At 43.8% G+C, this 18,430-nt stretch overlaps 1 long non-coding RNA gene across 1 annotated transcript; it reads left to right on the top strand.

Moving 5' to 3' along the window:
• Positions 1 to 119: 119 nt before the first annotated feature.
• Positions 120 to 4,170, top strand: LOC125383472. The gene is made up of 3 exons (XR_007222762.1): positions 120 to 747; positions 3,825 to 3,894; positions 4,046 to 4,170. It is a non-coding gene; the product is annotated as an uncharacterized LOC125383472 (long non-coding RNA).
• The last annotated feature ends 14,260 nt before the right edge of the window (positions 4,171 to 18,430 follow it).

The following is an 18,430-nucleotide window of genomic DNA, read 5'->3' as shown; positions in this document are numbered from 1 at the left end:
TCTTGTACACTATCCATAGTGTAAGTAAGCTGGCTCGAGGAATTTTCATATAGTATTATCATTAAACAACATACCCTATGCAACAGTTATGTTGCTACCCAGACAAAACTATGTTTATATTCTATGTTAAATGTAAACGATCAGTTTTTATTATAAATACAAAACCACCTTTTAAGCGGTAATACCTATCACGCATTAAACAACATATATGAACAACCATGTGATTATAAAGTCTCACGTTGGTTCCTCCGTGCAACTTCATGCCTGACTTACATTCATATTGTTCTTTCACCACACTTACGCTTCTCCAAATTTAGAAAGAAGCTGTGTACACAGTGTTCTTGCGAGTTACAATAACGCGTCCGGTTTGGCGGCAACTTCAAAGAGTGGACATATGGTTGCTCCTTCAGGTAGCTATAATTACCCTCTCTATAATGCAATATCGTATTATCCATTTGTAATGAATGATAGTAACACTAAATCGGATTGGATTCAGTTAAATCTACATTTCTCAAGGTCTCTAACATCGAGATTTGAAATATCTTTCATGTAAATACCTTCTTTGTCATGTGACTTGTATATATTCAGAATCGTACCTACGAACAATGTATTTGAACAATGGCACAAGCAACGTGGTCTCTTTCTGTAAAACATAGCACTCTTTATTTCAGCCACAGCAAAGATCCCGAACCACGTGCAGTCAGCAGAGTTACAGCGTCTTGTTACCGTCTTGCAGTTACGATACAGGTAAGACGTCAAAATATTTATTGTTTTATTTCTGGAAACGCCGACCCTAGAACGTGGAATTTTGGTAACACGGTTATTTCATATAACAACAACCAAATAACATCCTGTACTCCAAACAGTGAATGTGTGGCTCTGCTGCCATGCGAAACGCGATTTGTAAGAGTCTAATTTTAGTGTATTTATTTCTACCACTTTTGATAAAAAAATACGCAAACAATCTAATCTGAAAAGGAGATATCTCCATCCCCTATGGTGTTATTGCGACTTGTATACTGTCTACATGTACATTAGGCAACTTATTGTAGCTGTATGGCGACACTTGTAGTGTAGCTATGTGACCATGAATTTGCCTGTGGTGATCAGTGAAAGTGAAAACACGGAAAATTACAAAATACCAATCCATGCAGTATTTTGATGATTTACATGCGAGTTTTCTATTATTTATAACGTTAGAAATATTTAGATAAAAATAACTTTATAGACCCTATGTTTATTAATATAACAAATTGTTGTATTAATGTTTTCCTAAAATAAACATATATATCATCTTTTCTTATTGCCCCATCAAAGCTGGTGTTGAGACAATATAGAATACGCAAACGACGCATATTGTACGTGCCGTGCCGCCAGACTTCCTGCCAACTTGGCAATTAAATATCCTCGGGTATTGTCACTTCATGCGGTGATACATTGTCTCGCGCACGTGGTCGGTGGGTTTTGTCTATCAGCGCCACGATCACGTGATCGTTTTGTTAATTACTCTGTGTTACGGTCTCGCCGATCCTAAACTTTCAAAGCCTTCAATAAAATTTATGAGATCATTATCTTATCTTTATTCCGACTGAATCCACCTTTATTTCAGACGCCCCCTCACACACACACTCCCAATGCAAATTCACTGAGGCTTGACCGTTACCAATTAACAGCTGTCAATTAAACAGTTCGCATCTAAGTAGTATGTTATCGAATATATTGAAAACCTTTAGCGTGCTACTTTAGGGGGGAGGGGGGGGGGGGGGGGTTAAGGGAGGGTGTTGGTTGTTCACAGGGTTACTCGACAATCACAATGTATACCGGTATTTCAATAATTGTATGATATATTTAGTCCTTGGGCAGCCCCAATCTAAAAACAACAATAAAATCCTAACTCTCACCGACTCCCTTAGTGGACTAAAAGCCCTCCAAAACAAAAATACCAAAAAACGACCTAAATTAATAAACCAAATACTTAAAAGCTCCGACGACCTAACAAAAGCAGGCAAACAAATAACCTTCTTGTGGATCCCCGCCCACGTAGGAATTTACGGCAACGAAAGCGCCGATAAAGCAGCTAAATTATCTCTCAAAATACCAGTAATAAGCCTAAACCTACCCATCTCAAAATCAGAAATTAAAAGTGTAAACAAACAAAAAATAACCATAAAATGGCATAATCAATATCAAAACTCAAATAGCCAAATCAAAAAAGTGCTCAGAAAACCACTAGCCAAAACCTAAAATCCTACACCTCTCTAAAAAAATTGACAGATTTACTACAAAACTCCAAACAGGACACACGAACCTAAATAACCACCTAAAAAAACTTAAAAGACACATCACAGGCAACTGCCCCCACTGCAAACAACCCGAAACCACAGAACACGCACTCATCCACTGCACCCACTACCAAACACACAGAACCACACTACAAACCACCCTCAATCTAAATAAGGTTCCTACTCTAGATGAAATACTAAACCCTCAAAATATACCAGAAAACTCCAAGGCCCTAGGCGTATTCCTAATCAAAACAGACCTAATTAAGCGCATCTAAAAACTAATTATTCTACCAATCCAAAATCCAATAAACATACAAACACCCACCTCACCCGGCTCCCTTAGTTCCCTCCTCCACCCACCTCGGCAATTATTCCAAATTTAAAAATTCCAAAACTTCAATATAAGCAACCCCTAAAACCCCCCTCTTGGGTTGCACACATCACTTTCACCCTTTTCGGAATACAATAAATGGTCCGGCCAGGCCCGTGTGCGAAATACGCTACAGTCGGAAAGCGCACGTTAAATCTCCTATATCAGTCAGTCAGACCCCAGTGTTTCATATCATTTTCCCACCAAACTAAAAAAGAATAACCCCCAACTGGATATGTTTCGTTTCGTCTGTCGATTCATATTTTGGAAATTCAAGGGGAACCACTCCGGCTTATGCAGCACACACATTTGGGAAGGTTGCTTCAATAATAATAATACTTCTTACCATGGTTTCACAGTCGTTCGGAACTTTTTTAAGATCTGACATCAGATTATGCTGTCCGAAAATTTATCTATTTTTTTTTAGTGGAGACAGGCCTATCGGAAATTCGAACTTGAACAGCAACGCCAAAACCACATTCCGCCGCAGTGACCAGCTGCTGATGACATAGACTAGGCTAGCTTTACACTAAGTCTTGTACCAGGCTGGCCCCTCTGGGTAGTAGGTCTGGTCTCTCCTTTGTCCTTGGACCCCCTTTCCGATCATAAGGGTTGAGTACCCCTTGCCAATGAAACACGTGTTTACCATCCTTTTACCTTAGAGCACCCATTTACGACACATGGGGTTAGTTTTGAGTTCGGTTATGGTTTAGAAGTCTCTTGATATAAACATATTTATTTCCATAAAGTGGAGGGATTGGCAAACAAGCAAATTTTGCTTATCTGAATGCCTCTCCCAAACATGATACATAAGTCTCTTTTAACGAATTAATCCAATGTAATTTTCACAGTATACTCATCCTTATATAATTTCAGCTTCATGACAGTGTGAACATTGAGTGCCCCCTACACAAGTATGCAGTCACTGACAACTTATGGAGTGACCTATACAAAACGGAAGATGCAGACGACTAGCACAAGCACGCACGCACACACACACTCAGACGCACGCACGCACATGCTATATAAGTGCAATTATCTTGGACGCGACATTCAACCCAATTTCAACTCACCTCACTTATCTTACTTTGTTCATGTGCCTAAAGTTTGTGGAATGTGTTAATTACTGAAATGAAAAGCATTTTAATGTTTTTTTCATATCTTTTCAGAATATGTGCACATAGCTTTCAATGACCAGACGAAAAAAAGAATTCATTTCAAGTATGTTGAGAAGAAAACGTAAGTAAAGCACACTATTTACATTCATAATACATTTTATTCCGCAGGCTCTATTGTAAAGTTAAACTCTAGCTGCGTATAGGCTGCCATTATCCATTATATTAGACAATATGGATCCACTCATCTATACATCTATTTTCTTTTGTGACAGGACCCATCTCTGAAAAAATCACCTCACCCAAGAAAATACGACTCATTCATGAGAATGAAAAGTGCAAAGTCTCCCAAGAAATTGTCTTGTAATATAGCATGTGAATAAATAATTTTTTGAAATATCTCACGAAATTAGTTTTATTTTATTGCTTGTAATCATGTGAAAAATGTTTGTTTTGAGGAAAAAGGTCATTTGAAGCAACTCCAGGTTAAACTATCCAATGATTGAATCTTATTTCTCCTGAATTAAATAATTCTGCTAAATATTACTGCAGAAAAAAATTCGGCCAGAAATTTCTGTAGAAAAAAAAAAATTCGGCCAGAAATTTCTGTAGAAAAAAAAAATACTGCCAGAAATTTCTGCAGAAAAAAAAAATTCGGCCAGAAATTTCTGCAGTAATGCATTTTCTGAGCCAATTTTTGAACATGTGAACACACTGGGACACACATTATTTGGATTCGTCTCCTCGAGAGCTTTCCAGTGATATAAAACATGTTTTTGTAGCTTGCTTCCTTCTGTGTGGTCAAGTTTGGACTCCTGGCCATTCCTAAGTTGTCCCGCCCTGCCTTATATGGTACAGAGGAGGCCTAAGGCATAATCCACATCGTGGTACAGATGAAGGCATAATCCACATCATGGTACAGATGAAGGCATAATCCACATCATGGAACAGATGAAGGCATATTTATGTATACAATTAAGAAGATGCAGTATTTATGGTACATCAAATTATGTTTCAAACATCAAGTGAATAAGTTATTTTACAGTTTGAGTAAACAAAGCCCATTTTCTATTAGTATGACTTAGTTTCCTATACTCTACCAGACTATCCAGTGTCTACTATCATACAAAATAAATCAATTGGTCCCAAACTTGTTTCTTCAGTATATCATACTATTATGCAAGGGATTAATTTTATAATATGTATTGTTAGCACACAATAATCACAAATGTTTGACCATATGCAGGTCATATTGAAATTCAGTTGCTTAAATTTGTGACCCGTGAAGATCCGGGGTAGAATAGGTCTTCAGCAACCCATGCTTGCCGTTAAAGGCGACTATGCTTGTCGTAAGAGGCGACTAACGGGATCGGGTGGTAAGGGACGCTGACTCAGTTGATGCATGTCATCATATCCCAAATGATCGATGCTCATGATGTCAATCACTGGATCGCCTGGTCCAGACTCGATTATTTACAGACCCCTATAGCTGGAATATTGCTGAATGCGGCGTTAAACAACAAACAAACACAGTTTATATTTGTAACCAAAAAAACTATTTGTGCAAGGAAGTTATGTTTGCGGTGACCGTATCAGCTCTGTTCGGCCACCAGTGGGGGGTTCCTCACAAGGAGACCAGAGGACAGAGTACAACTGGCCCCAACGTTCATGAGGTATCGCTCTCTTCCATCTTGATATTTGAGGTCGTATCACCCTACATAACCTTCCCAACAATATGTACATAGCGTGAAACATTTCATTGATTTGCCCAACAAGTGGTGTCGTATATGTTAACATAGCGCTAGTTGAAGAATGCAGATGCTTTGTGTCCATGTGCTTGACCCAAGGCTCACAACCCACAGACGGGCATCAAAGTCAGAACAGTCTCTGGTCTAGGCGAGATGGGGTGAAATGGGGTTTAACGTCGCATCCAAGATTATGTGTGTGTGTGTGTGTGTGTGTGTGTGTGTGTGTGCTGGTCCGGACTGATGTCAATTTATAGTGCCAGCCCACTGAGATATCATGCCGCAGTTTAACATGAATGCCCCACTCAGACCCAGTATACTGATTCCGAGCCGACCAGCCCTTGTTTTAGCGCCTTAATGCCAAGCGCCTGATAGGGTAACAACAATTACCATCTTTTGACGTCTTTTGGTATGACGGACATTCCGCTCTCCGAGCGGACGCTCTACCTCTAGACCACGGGGGCGGTCTCTGGTCTAAGAAAAGTTACAATATAAGTTGTCCACCAGTCTATAGAGGAACATGGGTCCTTCAGGCTTGGGGAACCTAAGCTAACATAGAGGGTACATCAACCATTGTCAACCGAGGTACCGGTGGACAACGAATTAATCTTACCGCACACCTAATCATATTGCATGTATGTCTACTACATGGTTTGGTCCGAATCGGTAAGAATACCACAGTCAGGCATTTGTCCACTTTGTTCATTTTTCACATTTACCGAAGCAGCAGACACAAACCAAACTTAGAGTTATCCCCCCTAGATCTTTTTCATTCGGAAAATATCGTTAATATCCGGAGAATGGCAGCTTACATCACTAATTCGTGATACAAAATTGGGTGTTGGTATTTTGCGAATGTATTGCCAATAGTTCGACAATTCGAGCCGGGAACATTAGACATTCACCTACCATGTCAGCGGGTGACATTGAAAATATCATAATAGAATGGGTCTCAGCCAATCAGAATCCGACATTCATGTGTAAGGTAATATATTAGTGTATGTTTAAACAGTTTTACGTCACGATAGTCATTTATTGGGCTACACAAAATGGAAACGTTTCTCGGGTATCGTTGCGTCACTTTAAATCCTGGTGGTCTGTCATTTCCATTGCAGTAAAAAAATACTTTTGAAATGTCCTGCGTCATATGAAGCATACTCTTTAATCTATTTAATTAAAAAATAGCGACTGACATTGCATCTAAGGGCCGAGTTCCATGTGTACCCAGTGTAGTTTGTTGGTTTTCTTGCCCAGTAAAATAAAGAGTGTCCGATAGATTCCACCCGCAACACTTTTGTTTTTAAATAACAAAAAAAGACCTACCGCCCTCCTCATCTTTGTGCCAGAGAAATACTTCAATGATTAATTATTTTAAAACTTCAATGATTGTAGTCTTATATTTAAAGATTTTGTTTTAATCTATGCGTGTACTAACATGTTTTGTTTATATGTTGTTTAACGCCGCAATATCCTAGCTACATGGCGGCGGTCTGTAAATAATCGATTCTGGAGAAGACAATCCAGTGATTGACATCATGAGCATCGATCCACGCAATTGGTATACCATGACATACATCAACCAAGTCAGCGAGCCTGACCAACCGATCCCGTTAGTCGCCTCCTACGACAAGCATAGTCGCCTTTTACCGCAAGCATGGCTCGCTGAAGACCTATTCTACCCCGGATCTTCACCGGTCGTACTAGCATTTATTCCCCCCAATGTTTATGTTATCAGTTTGTTGACCTTCTGTTTATGATGTTTTCCTGATCACATCCGCTGCTTTTTCTCTTTCACAAAACAGTGAATGGCTTCTTTATATGTATAATAATTTACGCAGCGTACACACCAGTTTGTACTTCTATACCTCCATTAACGCAAAACCTATTGAAGTCAATTCTAAAATGCACATATGAGCACGTAATGACACAACACTGAAAACAGTGAAAAAGACATAAACTACATTCCAATTACCATACTTCAAAGTTGAAAACATTTAGACTCGGCGCACCATTTCTTTACGCCACTCCGTCAGATGTATCATTAACTTGTGCAAGAGCACCAACATGGACGCGATAGCTGCATCCGAAATAATTCAAATTTTTGCATGTCAATGACTGCCTACCGGGGCCGTCAGCCTGTCTCTGTTTTTGGAATCGATCTCACAGAAGCAAAAACTTTTCCGAAATACTTCGACTCCAGAAGAGAAAGAGAAAAGCAGGACTTGGTATGTTTAACGTCTGGTATTAACAACATCAATATTAATCATTACATCTCGCGCATCGTGGACGGTATTTAGTTAGGGTTAGTGTGGTTTAGAAATGTTTTGACAAGAAATAGTTTCAAAGCCTGAATTGAACTTTTGATCAAATGCAAGAGGGAGGTGTATTTTGATCTCGTGCAGCTGACGAGATCTGGATGCAGCAGACAATACGGGATATTTAAATGAATTCGACAAGATAACTTTTACATTTTATGAGGAAAATATTTTGATATCATTTTCCACATTTGAAAGCGTTCTTTCAACAGAGCACATTTCATCTTCCATTAAATGTTGTATGCTAACCCAACAAAGAAATATCTCCACGTTTAAAGTTCGGGCCGCTCGTCTGAAAAGATGAAACATCGTCTTCGGCGATCTTAAACAAAACATCCACAAAGGTTAAAGTTTTGGAAGTGCTGTACAGTGCAAGATAGTTTCAGTGTTCAGTCTTCAGTTTACAGTCTACTGTTTCATTGTTCATTAGACGCTTCTGTGGTGAGGGTCATACTCTTTACATATTTCACTGTTCTTTCATGTGGCTTTTTCAAGTTCATCAAAATTAGTCCATTAAAAGGATGGCTGCCTCAGAACCAAGTTATACGACAAGAGGGTGATTTCGATTTTCCAATCGTTAATTCCCTCTTCATGTTGAGCAATAATAGCATCTGCTACAGCTTATATGGCGTCCACATTTCTCAGTTGCTTAAGCACTTAAGAGCATGTACATTGTAAAAAATATAAAACATGTGATTAGAGACATCTGCGTAGGAAGACTGAACAAGCTTTGGAACACCACTTTCAGCGATATCCCTGCCTCATCACGGCTGAAGACACTCAGATTGAACATGTGAAGATCCGGGGTAGAATAGGTCGTCAGCAACCCATTCTTGCCGCAAAAGGCTACTGTGCTTGTCGTAAGAGGCGACTAAGGGATCGGGTGGTCAGGCTCGTTGACATGGTTGGTGCATGTCATCGTATTCCATTTGCGTGGATCGATGCTCATGATGTCCATCACTGGATCGTCTGGTCCAAACTCGATTAATTACATATAGCTGGGATATTGCGGCGTTAAACAACAAACAAACAAACAAAAACACTCAGAATTAGCTTCACACATTATGCCTTTGTCGGGAATCGAATCCAGTCATCAGCTTGAACACTATGCTATCCCGCCGCCTCAAGTCGGAGCAGAAAGAATCATGTCCTTAAATGCGTCTAAATCTGGCACAGCAACAAGCTGTCTCGAATTTTCCAAACATCGAACAAATGACACTTCAACTTCAACGGGCTTCGTGTTTACCATCCTCTGTTGGCTCTTCCTGACTTCGCTAGCGGTCACTAATAACCCTTTCATCCTTCCCCACATTTTCTTCATTCGTCTTCTTTCTCTGCTAGTGGGACATCATTTCCCTGTTGAACATGTGTTTGTAAATCGGCGGCCGCGCCTCAAATTCGTCAACAACCATGTTCAAACATTCCTTCCGATGTCCGTCGTTACGCCACCTGGCGGCAGGATCGCGATACTGTCTGCCTAACAACTTCCTGTTACATTCGGAAGGCCTCTGGTGCTTACAGAAAATATGCTACAGCTGCTTCAGTGATAGCAAACGGCACTTTTACTGTAACAGTGTTAATGTACTCTGGTAAACATTGAACGGCGTAGTTTCCCCTCCATTTGGACTCTGGGGCCACGGATAGCGTAGTTGTCTACAGCGCCGCAACTCGCCGTGCAGAGTTGCGTCCCCTGGACGGGCCCTGAAGCTATTATCGTTGATTCGAATCCATAATACGTTCTGATGCTGTTTCTAGTGTATTTTTCACTGGTGACCCAGTCGTCTGAGACGTCGTAATTCGCAGCACAGAAATCTATTATCGTGGGTTTGAATACGGTTCCACCGGTGATGTTTCTAAGTTTGCCACTATACCCGAACTGGTGGGTTTCAACGTAATGGTAATCGTCTGAGCCCTGCATCACTTAAGGTCAGGGTTCGATTCCAAACACAGGTACACGATGTGAGCACTATATCTAGCGCAAAACCAAACTCATACACTCACAGACCCGGGTTCGATTCCCGACATGGGTACAATGTGTGAAGCCCATTTCTGATGTCCCCCGTGATATTGCTGGAATATTGCTAAAAGACGCGTAAAACCTCACTCACTCACTCACTCACCCACTCACCCACCCACCCATGCCATAGTTTAACCAAATATGTGAATGTTTCAGCGCCTCGCTTCATCAACTAAAAACTCCCGGGTTCCCATTAAAAGATGCGACCTTAAAACTACGACTATCTTAAGTCTATGCTAGAATGTGAGAGTCGGGATAGTGTTGACTTTAAGGTTGCTTTGTGGACTACATGTTATCTACGTGATATTGTTTGATTGTTGCTAGTATCGTGAAACTATCTGTAAAGGTGGACAAGTAGCCTAAGCCCATACCTGTGGGTTCGAATCCCATACGCGGATCCAGGGGGCTGGGGTGTTTGGGGTGTATGTGTAATGTGTGTCTATTTTGAAGCATCCTAATGATGTTAAAAATAATTTGATGTTCGTCAAGAAAAAAAACAACTACGTTTTTACTATTTTGTGTCCAGAATTATGTGCTGGCATTTTTTGTGTTGAAAGTGCAACACCGCGTCCTCCAAAAGACTGTATCTGGGACTGAGTGTCTGGTAGCATCAGCAACGTTCCGCACAATACGGGATTACAGGAGCATCGTCCGGGAACAATGACACGATTCCACACAATCATACTGGTGACAGGACCTAACTATTCCATCCCCATTTACATCAGCGAAGACGGCCTCCGTGGTCTTGTGGTAGAGCGTCCGCCCGGAGAGCGGAAGGTCCGGGGTTCGATCCCCGGCCGCGTCATACCAAAAGACGGTAAAAGATGGTACTAGTGGTTACCCTGTCTGGCACTCGACATTAATGGACTGAAACAAGGACTGGTCGGCTCGGAGTCAGTATACTGTGTCTGAGTGGGGTATTCATGTTAAACTGCGGCATGGTATCTCAGTGAGCTAGCACTATAAATCGGCATCAGTCCAGACTAGTACAAGCAGCCACACACACACGCACACGTACATGCACGTCGCTATATAAGTGCAATAATCTTGGACGCGACGTTAAACCCCATTTGACCTTACCTCATCCCATATCAGCGAAAACAGAAACTGGGGGTTTTCATCCGCATTTCCTGAAAGATCCATATTTGTCACCAATTTTCTTTGAAATTTAGTTATCTGTTTCTTTATTTCACGCCGTTTCTGTGTTAAACCCTAATAAAAAAAATAGGCCCATTAAACAGCTGAAGTATCAACACAGTAGTCATACAGTTAAATGCATCCCATTGGATTCCTCCTACACTGAGACCCGTGAAGATTCCGGGATAGAATAGCTCTTCAGCAACCCATGCTTGCAGTAAAAGGTGACTATGCTTGTCGTAAAAGGCGACTAACGGGATCGGGTGGTCAGGCTCGCTGACTTGGTTGATGCATGTCATTGATCCCAATTGCGTGGATCGATGCTCATGATATCAATCACTGGATTGTCTGGTCCAGACTCGATTATTTACAGACCGCCGTCATATAGCTGGAATATTGCTGAGTTCGGCGTAAAACAACCAACCAACCAACCTCCTACATTGAAGGAGTCCTATCTCGAGTACCAACAAGAGAAACCATTGACTCAGGTGGCGTGATCGGTGTATGGTACTATTCAGCCGATGCCAGCCAGCATCGTTCTACTTAATGGTCTGAAATCAAAGACACTCGCATTAGTGATAGCCACGCTCCGACAAAAACAGTTCCATTGTAAGTATACGTGACGTTGGGTTCTTTTTCCCTTTTCTGGCATCGGCTAGATCATGTTATAGTTTCTTAATTATCCACTCAAGGTAAAAGGGAGAGAACTCCAGATGAACAAGATCTATATACATGTAATTAGTGAAAATGTTTGTTGTTCGTCCGTACACATTGTTTGAGTCCTCCTTTCATAGAAACAAATCAAATATTATTTTCATCATTAATAGTAAGCATATAGCAGCATGATCAAAATGACTATATCATCTCATGCAAAAAAAGTATAAAGTTTGATAACCAAATAATCTGTATTTCAGCACCTTTTGAAGGTGAGCTACAGAACCCGATTTTCCGTCGAATTGTCATAAAAATATGAAACTGAAAGAAATGCCCGTTAAACTTTTCGGTGCGTGTGTTGTAACCATGGTTAAGAGCCATAATCGGAAACTCAATACCAATTCCCTTGAAGATTTAATGCTTTGTCCCAGAGAAGAGACAACTTTGGGAGATTCCACATGTTTATCCACGAAATAGCTTTCAAATTGCGGAATGATTACGCAACAGAGGGACAAACGTAACCTTTGAAGTTTCCGCCAATCAATCCACTTTTCGGGCAGTCGTAAAAGCTGTTTGTTTCTATTGTTTGATAGATCGATCCTTCCCATAGTCAAAGCATAGGCTTGACAGCGAGGATTTCGGTGTCGGCACGAATTACAGGATTCCGCTCAAATCTTCGCCTGATTATTCTCTCAGCTCGTCTCTCTACACACGGTAACTCGTTGTGACCGGTTGAGGTATAGAACAGGCTTAGCGTCTCGGGCCCGGTATGTATATAGGTATGCACTGGTGGAAATGCCAAAGTTCGGATGTGTAAAGGAGACGCCGAATGGTGATGTATTTGGATGTTGAGAACACTCTGTCACTCTCATGGCGGTACATGAAAGAATGGCAAAAAGTCTTCTCTTTTGTGAAGGGGCCATGGATGTGACTTGTTCAAAGTTCTGTGGTTAGTTGAATGACCGTAATTGTTGTCTTGTAAAAAAATGTATGTTCATACCATAGGTTTGCTTTGTGAAAAAAATGCCTGATTGTGGACTTGCCGAATTGTTTTATCAATATCTGCAAAATTGGCGCAGCTAAGTATGGAAACGTCGAAGGGTCTGCACAACAAAGAATTGAAAGAATGTCTTTGTTACCCAAAAAAGTGCATCACCATATCCTCAGAGTTAGATATTATAATAGAACTTACCCACTGCATAGTGCACTATCCTGCACTGTGTCACGTTTTCGTATAACGTGTGAGCTGCTGCCAATATGTTTTATATATAAGTGCAGCGTGCAGTGTGTGTGATCTCTCAGAGAGGCACAAGACATGTCCTTCCCTTGCTGAATGACATTGAATGAACTTGAGGTAGGTAGGTAGTGGGTGTGTAGGTAGGTAGTGGGTAGGTAGGTAGTATGTGTGTGTGTAGGTAGGTAGGTAGTGGGTAGGTAGGTAGTTGGTAGGTAGGTAGTGGGTGTGTAGGTAGGTAGGTAGGTAGGTAGGTAGTGGGTGGGTGTGTAGGTAGGTAGTGGGCGGGTGTGTAGGTAGGTAGGTAGGTAGTGGATGGGTGTGTAGGTAGGTAGTGGGTGTGTAGGTAGGTAGTGGGTAGGTAGGTAGTTGGTAGGTAGGTAGTGGGTGTGTAGGTAGGTAGGTTGGTAGGTAGGTAGGTAGTGGTGGGGTGTGTAGGTAGGTAAGGGATGGGTGTGTAGGTAGGTAGTGGGCGGGTGTGTAGGTAGGTAGGGGTAGGTAGGTAGGTAGTGGATGGGTGTGTAGGTAGGTAGTGGGTGGGTGTGTAGGTAGGTAGTGGGTGTGTAGGTAGGTAGTGGGTAGGTAGGTAGTTGGTAGGTAGGTAGTGGGTTTGTAGGTAGGTAGATAGGTAGGTAGGTAGTGGGTGGGTGTGTAGGTAGGTAAGGGATTGGTGTGTAGGTAGGTAGGTAGGTAGTGGGTGGGTGTGTATGTAGGTAGGTAGTGGGTGGGTGTGTAGGTAGGTAGTGGATGGGTGTGTAGGTAGGTAGTGGGCAGGTGTGTAGGTAGGTAGGTAGTGGGTGGGTGTGTAGGTAGGTAGTGGGCGGGTGTGTAGGTAGGTAGGTAGGTAGGTAGTGGGCGGGTGTGTAGGTAGGTAGTGGATGGGTGTGTAGGTAGGTAGTGGGCGGGTGTGTAGGTAGGTAGTGGATGGGTGTGTAGGTAGGTAGTGGGTGGGTGTGTAGGTAGGTAGTGGATGGGTGTGTAGGTTGGTAGTGGGCGGGTGTGTAGATAGGTAGTGGGCGGGTGTGTAGGTAGGTAGTGGGTGGGTGTGTAGGTAGGTAGTGGATGGGTGTGTAGGTAGGTAGTGGGTGGGTGTGTAGGTAGGTAGTGGGTGGGTGAGTAGGTAGGTAGTGGGCGGGTGTGTAGGTAGGTAGTGGATGGGTGTGTAGGTAGGTAGTGGGTGGGTGTGTAGGTAGGAAGTGGGTGTGTAGGAAGGTAAGGGATGGGTGTGTAGGTAGGTAGTGGGTGGGTGTGTAGGTAGGTAATGGGCGGGTGTGTAGGTAGGTAGTGGATGGATGTGTGGGTGGGTGTGTAGGTAGGTAGTGGATGGGTGTGTAGGTAGGTAGTGGGCGGGTGTGTAGGTAGGTAGTGGGCGGTTGTGTAGGTAGGTAGTGGATGGGTGTGTAGGTAGGTAGTGGATGGGTGTGTAGGTAGGTAGTGGGTGGGTGTGTAGGTAGGTAGTGGGTGGGTGTGTAGGTAGGTAGTGGACGGGTGTGTAGGTAGGTAGTGGGTGGGTGTGTAGGTAGGTAGTGGGCAGGTGTGTAGGTAGGTAGGTAGGTAGTGGGTGGGTGTGTAGGTAGGTAGTGGGCGGGTGTGTAGGTAGGTAGGTAGGTAGTGGGCGGGTGTGTAGGTAGGTAGTGGATGGGTGTGTAGGTAGGTAGTGGGCGGGTGTGTAGGTAGGTAGTGGATGGGTGTGTAGGTAGGTAGTGGGTGGGTGTGTAGGTAGGTAGTGGACGGGTGTGTAGGTAGGTAGTGGGTGGGTGTGTAGGTAGGTAGTGGGCAGGTGTGTAGGTAGGTAGGTAGGTAGGTAGTGGGTGGGTGTGTAGGTAGGTAGTGGGCGGGTGTGTAGGTAGGTAGGTAGGTAGTGGGCGGGTGTGTAGGTAGGTAGTGGATGGGTGTGTAGGTAGGTAGTGGGCGGGTGTGTATGTAGGTAGTGGATGGGTGTGTAGGTAGGTAGTGGGTGGGTGTGTAGGTAGGTAGTGGATGGGTGTGTAGGTAGATAGTGGGCGGGTGTGTAGATAGGTAGTGGGCGGGTGTGTAGGTAGGTAGTGGGTGGGTGTGTAGGTAGGTAGTGGATGGGTGTGTAGGTAGGTAGTGGGTGGGTGTGTAGGTAGGTAGTGGGTAGGTGTGTAGGTAGGTAGTGGGCGGGTGTGTAGGTAGGTAGTGGATGGGTGTGAAGGTAGGTAGTGGGTGGGTGTGTAGGTTGGTAGTGGGTGTGTAGGTAGGTAAGGGATGGGTGTGTAGGTAGGTAGTGGGTGGGTGTGTAGGTACGTAGTGGATGGGTGTGTAGGTAGGTAGTGGGTGGGTGTGTAGGTAGGTAGTGGATGGGTGTGTAGGTAGGTAGTGGGCGGGTGTGTAGGTAGGTAGTGGATGGGTGTGTAGGTAGGTAGTGGGTGGGTGTGTAGGTAGGTAGTGGGTGTGTAGGTAGGTAAGGGATGGGTGTGTAGGTAGGTAGTGGGTGGGTGTGTAGGTAGGTAGTGGATGGGTGTGTAGGTAGGTAGTGGGTGGGTGTGTAGGTAGGTAGTGGGCGGGTGTGTAGGTAGGTAGTGGATGGGTGTGTAGGTAGGTAGTGGATGGGTGTGTAGGTAGGTAGTGGATGGGTGTGTAGGTAGGTAGTGGGTGGGTGTGTAGGTAGGTAGTGGGTGTGTAGGTAGGTAAGGGATGGGTGTGTAGGTAGGTAGTGGATGGGTGTGTAGGTAGGTAGTGGATGGGTGTGTAGGTAGGTAGTGGATGGGTGTGTAGGTAGGTAGTGGGCGGGTGTGTAGGTAGGTAGTGGATGGGTGTGTAGGTAGGTAGTGGGTGTGTAGGTAGGTAAGGGATGGGTGTGTAGGTAGGTAGTGGGCGGGTGTGTAGGTAGGTAGTGGATGGGTGTGTAGGTAGGAAGTGGGCGGGTGTGTAGGTAGGTAGTGGGCGGGTGTGTAGGTAGGTAGTGGATGGGTGTGTAGGTAGGTAGTGGGTTGGTGTGTAGGTAGGTAGTGGGTGTGTAGGTAGGTAAGGGATGGTGTGTAGGTAGGTAGTGGGTGGGTGTGTAGGTAGGTAATGGGCGGGTGTGTAGGTAGGTAGTGGATGGATGTGTGGGTGGGTGTGTAGGTAGGTAGTGGATGGGTGTGTAGGTAGGTAGTGGGCGGGTGTGTAGGTAGGTAGTGGGCGGTTGTGTAGGTAGGTAGTGGATGGGTGTGTAGGTAGGTAGTGGATGGGTGTGTAGGTAGGTAGTGGGTGGGTGTGTAGGTAGGTAGTGGACGGGTGTGTAGGTAGGTAGTGGGTGGGTGTGTAGGTAGGTAGTGGGCGGGTGTGTAGGTAGGTAGTGGATGGGTGTGTAGGTAGGAAGTGGGCGGGTGTGTAGGTAGGTAGTGGGCGGGTGTGTAGGTAGGTAGTGGATGGGTATGTAGGTAGGTAGTGGACGGGTGTGTAGGTAGGTAGTGGATGGGTGTGTAGGTAGGTAGTGGGTGGGTGTGTAGGTAGGTAGTGGATGGGTGTGTAGGTAGGTAGTGGGCGGGTGTGTAGGTAGGTAGTGGACGGGTGTGTAGGTAGGTAGTGGATGGGTGTGTAGGTAGGTAGTGGATGGGTGTGTAGGTAGGTAGTGGGTGGGTGTGTAGGTAGGTAGTGGATGGGTGTGTAGGTAGGTAGTGGGCGGGTGTGTAGGTGGGTGGGTGATTGGGTAGGTAGGTAGGTAGTTGGGTAGGTAGGTATGTAGTGGGAGGGTGGGTAGTTTTAGGTGGGTCATAGGGTGGGTTGGTAGGTTATTGGGTGGGTGTGAAGGTAGGTAGTGGGTGTGTAGGTAGGTAGGTAAGTAGGTAGATGGGTGGTAGGGTGATTAGGTAGGTAAGTAGGTAGATAGGTGGTAGTGTGTGTGTGTGTGATTAGGTAGGTTAGTAGGTAGATAGGTGGTAGTGTGTGGGTGGGTAGGTAGGTAGGCGGATGAGTGGGTGGGTAGGTAGGTAGGTAGGTAGATTCCGTATTCAACTACACCTAGAAACAGGTGTGATGGGTCGTAATTAGCAGTCACTGAGCTATGAAGTATGTGCTAACAGTAGACATAGTGGCAAGACATCAGGGTGGATACTCAACACATGAACTGTGATTCGGACCGCCCATTTATATTCATTGTTGTTACCCCTGGCTTCGTCACACGTTAGATGAGTGAATGTTATTTAGCGCCGCAGTCGGCAATATTCCACTTCGATCATGGCGGCCTGTCATTCTGGACTCGGCAAATCAGTGACTTGTTCTACTTATTCAGTCGAATGTGAGCCAGAGATCAACCAGTCTTGATTATCTGCCGAAACAGATCACATTTGGCGCACAAGGGAAAACAGTGGTGAAAAATGATATCCACGGATCACTGAAAATCATTTAGAAACTGACCGGGTATGACAACACGACCCCCCCCCCCCCCCCCCCCTTCAGTCGGCTCTTGGTGATATTTGGCAGCCAGACTCCCCACATGGATCTTCCATATATGATTAACTGTGTTAATCATTGAGTATGTAGCTTAAAGGTACCATGGTATAAAATGTTCGTCAGTTGAAACACAAATACCAAGTCTATTCCAAACTAATCGAATCATTTCCTGTACATAATGTGATACGTTCATCTTACTGTTTTAATCATATAAATGGCGAGAAGACAATATGTATGCCACATCAATGAAATATTTCCGAGACCGTTTGATAATAAGGATGAGCAAAGTTACAGAAAGGATTCGCTCTCGGCGTTGATAAATTTAACTCTAGGCAGTCGTCTTACAAATATCTCTGCTGCCATTTCATTGCCTCCGGAACCGCCGAATAAACACCAGGGTGATTAATTATCAATATCCGGAGTCCATTGTCCTTAGTGGGCATCCTGGCGTTGGTAGACTGTCAACTGGACCCTATCCGCGAAGTCACTTCCTGTCAACTGCTGTCCAAGGGAGATCACTCTCATCTAATAACCCTCGTACTTGTGAAATGATTAATTAGGCCAAGGGGTCCTCCTCCATCACGAGTGCATTGACACAGCTGAAAACGAAGGAAGATCCGGGCTCTCGTGTCTTGTGAGTGTGGGGGATTAATGATTGTCTCTATTTGAGAGCCGAAGTCTGATATCTGACGTTTCATGTTTGATACACTTGAGAATTACTGTGGCGCCAGTACTGACGGGAATCTGCGATCTTTTAGTCGAGACATTGTTTTCAGAGCATCGTAATTTCTGTTAAAGGCATGCATGTGCTTGCTTTGAAGTGTCTCGTCTTAAAGAAAGACATGTCATTTTCGGTTCTCAGATTTTATTCTTTACAAGAAGAAATATGTCGGTCGGGAAAAGAAACAGAATGACACTATTTCACATTTGACACATGCTGCAATTTCCTGTTTGAAAAAATATTTAAAAGGTGTTTCGAAAACGAATGTCAATAGAGTTTTTCGGATTGATTGTAAACTGAGGGACAAAAGAACGTATACTGAGTTGGGTTTTTTGTGTCAATGAATTTTGTTTTTAAAATTGTGTTGAATTTGACTGTGTCTATTTAACCATCTTTCATACCTAGGGGGATCCGTGAAGATCCGGGGTAGAATAGGTCT

The sequence above is a fragment of the Haliotis rufescens genome, unplaced genomic scaffold (genome assembly GCF_023055435.1).
Source record: "Haliotis rufescens isolate VD_foot unplaced genomic scaffold, xgHalRufe1.0.p SCAF_23, whole genome shotgun sequence".
NCBI classification, from domain to species: domain Eukaryota; kingdom Metazoa; phylum Mollusca; class Gastropoda; order Lepetellida; family Haliotidae; genus Haliotis; species Haliotis rufescens.
Note: the sequence above shows the minus strand (reverse complement) of the source record. Positions and strands in the feature narration are given on the sequence as shown.